At 39.1% G+C, this 9,469-nt stretch overlaps 1 non-coding gene across 1 annotated transcript; it reads left to right on the top strand.

Annotated features, from left to right (window-relative positions):
* Nucleotides 1–107, top strand: LOC132434661 (U6 spliceosomal RNA). The gene has a single exon (XR_009521377.1). It is a non-coding gene; the product is annotated as a U6 spliceosomal RNA (small nuclear RNA).
* Nucleotides 108–9,469: the final 9,362 nt, after the last annotated feature.

The following is a 9,469-nucleotide window of genomic DNA, read 5'->3' as shown; positions in this document are numbered from 1 at the left end:
GTGCTCACTTTGGCAGCACATATACTAAAATTGGAATGATACAGAGAAGATTAGCATGGCCCCTGCACAAGGATGTCACATAAATTTATGAAGTGTTCTGTATTTTTAAAAATTGTATAGAATTAAAATGTACGGTGTGATGATTTCATATACACATACATTGTGAAATGATTACCACAATCAAGTTAACACATCTGCTGCCTCACATAGTTACCTTTTTTTTTTTTTTAGTATGAACTTTTCTAAGGAGATAGTATATAGTGAGAAAAGAATCTAAAACAAAGTTAGAGGAATTCCATAATTTCGTGGCTAAATGGAAGCATATGCATCTGCAAAGGACATGCAAGGCTTTAACTCCTAGATGGTGGGAATCATGATTTTTATATTCATCCTAAACTCCTAGTAAAATAACTGGTGTGGAAGGGGACTCAATAAATATTTGATAAATGAAAAAAGTAAGGAGTAGAGCAACCAGAGAGTTAGACTATGAAACAGGTACACACAGTATCATGGAGCCAAAGGAAGAGAGTGTTTTAAGTAGGACAGAATTGTAAATAATGTCCATTGCTTCTGAGAAGCAAGTTAAGATGAAGATTGAAACATATCCACTGACTTGTTTCAGCAAGCTGGAAGTCATTGGTTACCCTGGTGTGAGCTGTTTGACTGGAAGGATGGGAACAGAAGCCTTGGTTTATAAGCCTTTGTCAGCCTTTGTTTTCATTTTTTAGCCTATTGGTCAATTTTTTCCTTAATATAACTGAGAGCAACTTATGTGTTAATAGTAAAAACATTTCCTATCCCTTTCTTCTCAAAGTCCAAACAAGGACAACAAGAAAAGAAATGCAAACATCATCTCTGATAAAACTTACAGGACAATTAACAGCCACAATTTATAAGGACTGAAAACCAGCAGAATGGTTAATGACATAACAGAAAGGAGAAAAACTTACTCCAGTAGCTGTGCACGTCTGGGGGCAGGGATAGTGGTACCAAATAGAAGTAAGCCAATGGTCTTACAGAACCCTGGCAAGGCTCAAGGACTGTAGACACAAGGCACGTGAAGATTGGGTTGGAGGAGGAGTGATGATGGTGGGGAGACAGGTGACTGGAACAGTCCTCCTTTATTGCATCAGGAGAGAGTAGGTTTATTGTCTAGAAAAACTGAACCAGAGAGGCACTGGACAGTTGGGGACAACTGTTATGGAAGAAGATACGAGTGAGATGCTATTCAAAAAACAGGACAATCAAGTGAAAGCCTATAAAATAAATGGAGAGATGTCCAACCTCTTACCCTGGTCAGCTCCAAAGCGCCAGCAGAGCTGTCTCAGAGACAGCACCTGGAGATAAGTTTTAACAAAACAGCTATCATGCCACTCAATCATCCTACTGTGAGGTACATGATTCTACAAAAAATCTTTCAATGCACATAGAGTTTTCTGATTGTCTTGGTGTCTAACTCCAATGTATGAACAGAAAGCAAAGAATCACCAGGCCTTTGAGGAAAATCTCTATCAAATAAGACTCAAGTAAAGAAACAGTAAAAGGAGAATTCAGAGGAAACAGACAATATGAGGAGTAGAAGAAAACTTTAAGAAACTGTAATTAATATATTCTGAGGGAAAAAGAATACATATTGCATCTTTCAAACAAGAACGGGTTGCTATTAAATAAAGAGTCAACCAGAAGATAAAAAGAAATATTGGTCCTTGTAAATTTAGTTGATAATAAGTTCAATAGAAGATGAAGAACTCCTCCGTAAAACAGAGCAAAAATGCAAAGAGATGGTTAATAGGTGAGAAAAAATTCAACACAAATTTCAAGGAAAACAGAATATATTGGGAAAGAAATTATCAATGGAACACTACAACATATGTTCCAGAATTTAAGGATGATCCTCCATGTTGAAAGTGTCCAGTTATTATCCAAAGGCTCACACTTAACATTGCAGGGTCCAGTGCAGGAATACAAATGGAGGCCTGCATACATATCTCTAAATATTCACAAGTTACAAACCAAGATAGACCCTAGGTTCAGGTCAAGTTTCCCATGTTGTCTGGCTCCCGAAGCCTGTTCCTTGGAGACTGCCTTTTAGACCAAGCCTAGAGACCAAGGGAGCCATGAGTTCCCCTGGATGGACACTGTCCCTGAAAGCTGGGAGAAGGGAGTGGGCAGGATGTCTGCTGGAACAGCAAGTTGGAAGCTGGTCGGGCCCAGGACTGACCTGGTCAAGCTCCTGTGGGAACCTGCTGGGCAAGTTTTCCTCCCCCTTGCCTCCGTTCTGATTTAGGATTTCCAGGAATTTTTAAGCACCTCCCCAAACTATACCACTGAGCACAGGAGTGATTGGGAGTGTAGTTACAGTGGCGGGGTGGGAGAACCTGTCTGCCTTCGTGCTTTTGATTGATTTGAGGTGACTAAATTTAAGCAAAAGTAGCCTTTTTTTTTTTTTTTTGTCTGATGCCCCAGGGCAGAAGTTGTGAACTTATTCTGAACCTTTACACATTCTCAATCCTGCATACTCAGGCCTTGAGGACCCCATGTTCAATTGTGCCCCTCTCCCACAATTCCTGTTTTTTTAATTTACTTGCTGAACTTTAAAAATATTTTCTAATGAAAGTGAAAGAAAAAAACAATGCCTTTGTTTTGATGTTTGTGTGGGGCCTCTTTTAAAGTGCAGGCCCCAGGACAGAAGACCCTCTGGGAATACTGAGTGCCCAGTACAAGAAATAGAAAAAAGATCCACATCAACATATATCTAATTAAATGTTAGGGATAAAAAGATGATTCTGAAGTCCTCAGTGAGAAAAGCAGTCATATGCAAAGAATTGAGAATCAGAATGATAGTGGAACAACAGTGGAAGTCAGGAATTGTGTTGTAAAAATTCTTAGTAAAAATAATTTTAACTTAGAATCTTATATCCAGTCAGATTATGAATTGACATTCTCAGACATAAAAATCTCTAAATATTTTGCCTCTCATGCACTCATTCGTAATAAGATATGGTAGGATGTACTTCAAACAAAGAAGAAAACCAAGAAAGGCTTTCTTTAACCCAGGACGTACATCATCCTACTTAAGAAGGAGAAAAGGGAATTTCCAGGACAAAAGCAAATTATCTGAGTGCTTGAGGGTGAAAAAGATTGTGTTGAGAGAGATTTAACAGGTCTGTTGGAGGTTGCAGGAAGACTGAGACGTGAAAGGAAACCAAGCAAATGAAGAAAAAGATGCTTATTAACTCCAGGAAAACAAAAAGGTTTTCAAGGAAGGAAATGTAAGTGTAATTTAACTCTACAGAGTAGAGTTGACCTTGGTGATTATATGATCCACCTATAAACAAAATCTTTCTCATTTTAATAATAGTCACTACTGAAGACTCTTGAGCACTTGGAGCTGGACACCTCACTGCAGGGCTTACTAGGAGGAAGCAGACCCATCCCTGTCATTCAGCCTACCTCCATCCAGGTTAGAAACAATTTGGGGAGAGTGAAGTTGTTATCAGAAGCCAAGTGGGAAGTGAAGGACTGGAGGTAGAAGACTTTTTCTTCTCCTCCCTCTTGGTGCTTTCCCCTCTGTGAAACCAAATGGGAGGATCCAAGAGACTCGCCTGTAAAGGATGGGTCCTCTTCATAGGGCTAAGGCACCTGGCTTCTCCCAAAGCAAGTGATGAGAAAGAGAGAGAGAGGGAGAGAGAGACTGAGATTGAAGAACAAGAGAGAGTGACCAAGGCGAAGCCACAATGTCCTTCGTAACTCAATCTTACAAGTGACATACCGCCATTTCTGCCATCAGTGTGCCATCAGTCACACAGGCCAATCCCGATATAATCTGGTAGGGGATTACACAAGACCATGACGACCAAGACGCAGGGATCTTGAATGCTGGCTATCTGACAGTGAAGACTAGTAATTTTTTTTAAAAAAAGCATGCCTTTTTAGATATCACACCAAAAATACAATACATGAAAGAAATAGTTAATAAGCCAGATTCTTTAAAATTAAAAACTCTTGCTCTGTAAAAGAGACAGTTAAGAGAGTTGGAAGAGGAGTCATAGACTGGGAGAAATATTTGCAAAAGACACATCTGATAAAGGACTGTTATCCAAAATATAACAAAGAATTCTTAAAACTCAACAATAAGAAAACAAACAACTCGATTAGAAAATGGGCCGAAGACCTTAGCGTGTAACTCACCAAAGAAAACATACCGATGGCAACAAGCATTATGAAAAGATCCTCCACATCACACATCACCAGGAAAATGCAATTTAAAACAGCAATGAGACATTACTACATCCCTATTAGAATCGTCAAAACCCAGCACACTGACATTTGGTTTAAATGCTGGCGAGGATGTGGAGTAACAGGAACTCTCATTCATTGCTGGTGGGAATTTGAAATGGTACAGCCACTTTGGATCACAGTTTGGCAGTTCCTCATAAAACGAAACACTCTTGCCATTATGATCCAGGAATCACACTCCTCGGTACTTCACCCAAAGGAGTTGAAAGCTTGTGTCCACACAAAAACCTGCACATGGATATTTATAGCTGCTGTATTCGTAATTGCCCAAACTTGGAAGCAACTAAGATGGCTTTTAGCAGGTGAGTGGATAAATATAAACTGTGGTACATCCAGACAATGAGATATTATTCAGTGCTAAAAAGAAATTAGCTTTCAAGCCACAAAAAGACACTGAGGAAACTTCGGTGCCTACTACTAAGTGAAAGAAGTCAATTCGAAAAGGCTACATACTGTGTGCTTCCAACTATATGACATTCTAGAAAAGGCAAAATTATGGAGACAATAAAAAGATCATTGGCTTCCACGGCTGCGGGGGTAGGCAAGGAGATGAACAGGTAGAGCACAAGGAGTTTCAGGACAGTGAAAATGCTCTGTATGAGGTTATAATGATGAACGCATGTCATTATCCATTTGCTCAAACCCACAGAATATACAACACCAAGAGTGAACCTGAAGGTGAAGTATGGACTTCAGATGACTATGATGTGTCAATGTGGTTCATCAATTGAAATAAATATACCACTCTTGTGAGTGATACTGATAATGGGAAAGGCTATGCATATGTGGGGACATGAGTACATGGGAAATCTCTGTACCCTCCTCTCAATTTTGTTATAAACCTAGAACTGCTCTAACAAGTATTAGGTCTTTTAAAAAAATCTACCAGAAGAAAAATTTTTTTAAAAAGCAGGTTAACGAGATGGACGTTTTTTGTGTATTCAGAGAAGGCTTCGAAGTGGTGAAATTTGAGCTGATTTGAATAAAGTGAGGAAGCATGATTGATAAAGGTAGGAACAAGCTTGGTATGCTGGAGGAATACCAGGAAGATCAGTGGGTCTAGAATGGAGTATAGAATTAAGTAGAGAAGTCAGCAAGTTCAGAGACAGCCAATCATGTAGGGTGTTGGCCATAGTATCAAATTTGGATTTTGTTCTGGTGGAATAAAATGGTGGTAATACATTGGAAATTTTGGAATGGAAGAATAATGTGATCTTAAAATGAATGGGGGTGGAGAATAGACTTTTGGAGCAAGAGTGGAATTGGTATGGGAGTAAGCTAGCAAAATCCTTGACTAGCCAATGTGGGTTGAAATTCAGAGTAGAAATAAAAGGAGGAAGAAGGCTTCAACTATAAGGGGACAGAAGCCAGAAAATAGTGCTAGAATTGCCTGTGGGTTAGTCACAGATTATCATCGTGCAGCACATCTCATGGTTAGTCACCTTGGTGGCTGTTAAGGTCAGACAGTTCTTTTCTGATTTCCTTGAACTTCTCAGTAAAAATTTTGAGGCCATCAGGAGGGGTAGAAGGTCAATAGTAGAAGCAAGGTTCAGTATTTCCTAATACTGAACCGTGCTTGCAATCCTCTTTCAACATGATATATTATTCTTCTAACACAGTGTTGACTAGTTAGATGTTAACTGAAAATTTTTCCTAATGAAATATCTTTGCAGGTCTACATATTTTTTTTGTGAACCTCACAGAATGAATTTAGAAACTTGTTAATCTTATCTATATTTTAGAACAATTTAAGTAAGAATTATGTTTTTTAATGATATAAAAATTTATATATCAAAATTTGCTATGTCCATTGATGGTGGAGGTTATAGTGATAGGTTGTTGCAGCTGTTTTCCTATAACTTCCATTTCTTTCATGGTTATTTTCTATTCAACTTTTCCTAAGCTTCTTGAGTTAAATTTGGTAATTAACATTATCTTACAATAATGTCAATTTCATTGAAAATTTTATATCAAAATAGCATTTTACGTTATCCTATTCCTTTTTTGTTTTAATTTTTTAATGTCAGTTTTAAAAGATTATTTTAATCTTACAGAAAAGTTGCAAAATTAGTATAGAGAGTTCCTGTATACTCTTCCCCCAGCTTCCCCTTAGGTTAGCGTCTTACATAACAGTAGACCATTTGTCAACACTAAGAAATCAACCTCAGCTCAATGTTACTAACTAAAGTACAGAACTTACTTGGATTTCACCAGGTTTTTCCAGTGATGTCCTTTTTCTGTCCCAGGATCTCCTTCAGGATTCCACATTACACTTAGTCATCATGGCTCCTTAGTCAGGCTCTTCCAATGTATTCCTCAGTCTTTCTTGTCTCTCATGACCTTGACATGACAGAGTACTGATCAGTTATTTTGTAGAATGTTTCTCAATTTGGGGTTTTCTGATACATGCTTACGATTGGATTGAGGTTGTGCATTATTGGGAAGGTGCCACTGGCTGTGCTTTTCTTAGCGCATCTATCAGGGGCACATTATGTCAGTATGTATTATTGGTCATGTTAACCTTCACTTCTTGGCTAAGGTGATATCTACCAGGACTCTCTACTGTAAACTTACTGTTGTTCCCGTTATAAATATTAAATATTTGTGGGAGATACTTTAAGACTATACAGATATCCTATTTATACACTGATGGATCTTGCCTGTGGTTAAATATTAGTGTGGTGTTCTAATATATTAAGTGGAATTTTTCTGCAAGGAAAAGTGACCATTTTTCCATTCACTCATTCATCCATTCATTCATTAATCTCAGGATGGACCTAAGAATACGTATTTTATTCTTTGGGTTACAATCCAGTACTATCATTATTTATTACGTAGCTCAAGTTCTTACTGGCCATTGAGTGCTCTTTGAGATACCTTTTGACATGTTCCATCTCTTTTTCTTTTAAGCAGTTCCTTACTTTCTGACACCCAAGATGTTCTAGCCCTGGAAACAACCATTTCTCCAAGGACCCCTGGTTCCCTTTACTGAAGAATGGCATTTAGAAACCAAGATCTAGCAGCTAGGTGGTGTGTTCATGGCTACTAACCTGTCACTGATTCTAGCCCCTCTCACTGAATAGAGCTAGAAAATACATGTACATATGCTAACTCATACACACATATGTGCATTTATTTCTGTATCTGTTTGTGTATGCATATGCACACACACACACACACATAAGTGAGAACATGAGTACATACTGATAATTCAATTCCAGTCCAGCAACTCAAAGTTTATTCTAGCCTTCTCCATTTCCTTCTTTTTCTTTTACCTACAATGAGAAACCTACTTCTCAACTACAATATGTTTACATATTTGTTCAACTCTACTATACCAATAAATTAGTTTCAGAGATACTGACTCACCTGTCAAAAAAGATTTATAATCACAGAACAATGTTTGTGTGTAGCTCTTTTTGTCTTTTGCCTTCACATTATCTGGTCAAAATCCTCTTTGCCAAGGTTATCTAGGTCAGGACCTTTGTTTCTGTTCTGTCAGCATGGTTATATGGTTCATTTGTACTCAGTTACGGTCATCTGTCTCAACTTGCATTTCATCTTAGATTCCCCCCACACCCTGGTTAATTGTGCCTTTATTTACATACAATAAAGTTCACGTTACAGTGTACAGTTCTATGGTTTTTGACAAATGCATAGAATTGTATGTCTACTGCCACAGTTCCATGTAGCAGTGGTCCCCAACATTTTTGGCGCCAGGGACTGGTTTTGTGGAAGACAATTTTTCCACAGACTGGGGACAGGATGGTTTCTGGATGATTCAAGCGCATTACATTTATTGTGCGCTTTGTTATTACACTGTAATATATAATGAAATAATTATACAACTCACCATAATGCTGACAAGAGGCAGAGCTCAGGAGGCAATACGAGTGATGGGGAGCAGCTGTTAATATGGATGAAGACAAACACATGTTTGTCTCAGGAGCAAAGAACTAAGACTCAATATGACTAGTATGTGGATGAATAGGAGTGATGCAAAATGAAGCTAAGGATAGGAGGGAAGTTGGTAGTTGAGAAGCAGATTCTGGGAGAAAGGGACTGTCTGAAAGGTGACCAGAGTTCAAAGTGACAGGGGAGCCTTCTATCCCCACGATGCTCTATCCTTGTGCTATTCCTTACAGGTGTAAACAACTCAAGCTCAAACTCAGTTGAGGAGTTTCCGAGACCATCTCCTGGACGACCTGGAGGGCCACCACCTAGACCACCTCCTAATGGTGAAAACCAAGGTGATGGACCTCAGCAGGGACCCCCCGCACAAGATGGTCAACCTCAGCAGAGACACACTTCTACAAGAGGGTCAACCTCAGCAGAAACCACCCCCACCAAGAGGTCATCGTCATCGCCATTCTCCCCCACCTCGTCCTGGGAAGAATCAGGGAACACCATCCCCAGGACGTGGACCAGAAAGACCTCCCCAGGGCCCACCACTCCAGTGTGGACCTCCCCAAGGCCCACCACCCCAGTAATCTGGAATGACAGGTATGATTCAAGCTCACTCTCCATCAAGGGCCCTAACCCCTGCAGGTCTCAAACTTTACTGTGTCACTGAATCATCTGGAAACATATTGAAATTGCATAGTCCTGGACCCCAGTTCTAATGATTTCTATTCAGGTATTCTGGAATAGCACAGCAAGATCCTTTATTTTTTAACAAGCTATCTAAGGGGGTTCTGATTATGAGAAAGACAGCCCATAAATTACCTTTTTCCCTATGATTACCTGTCTTAAAGTGGGCTGGCAATGAGGAACAGATCACTGTTCTCTCTTGGTCCTCTCCTCTCTTCCTCCTCAGGCTCAATGATTTTCCACCTGACCAGGCCTCTCAGGGCCCATGTCCCTGCTAAATGATACTGTAATTTTATGCTGCTAAATGTTTCGTCGTTTAAAAAATATTGCTTATATGTGCTCAAGTTAGAAAAACACTAAACAAAAAGTATGAGGCTAACTTTTAAAGGCATATCATAGCCTGCCTCTCCACTTCCTTCCCCAAACGCCACCACAGTTAACTCTTTTGAACATCCTCTCGGAAATATTTGTGTCTATATAAATATATATAATCTTTTTTTATCCACAAATGGTATCATATTTTATATTCAGATCTATATGCTGCTCATTTCAAATAACATATTTCTTAGAAAACTTCCAT

This window comes from Delphinus delphis, chromosome 11 (assembly GCF_949987515.2).
Source record: "Delphinus delphis chromosome 11, mDelDel1.2, whole genome shotgun sequence".
NCBI classification, from domain to species: domain Eukaryota; kingdom Metazoa; phylum Chordata; class Mammalia; order Artiodactyla; family Delphinidae; genus Delphinus; species Delphinus delphis.
This window is presented reverse-complemented; position numbering and strand designations above follow the sequence as displayed.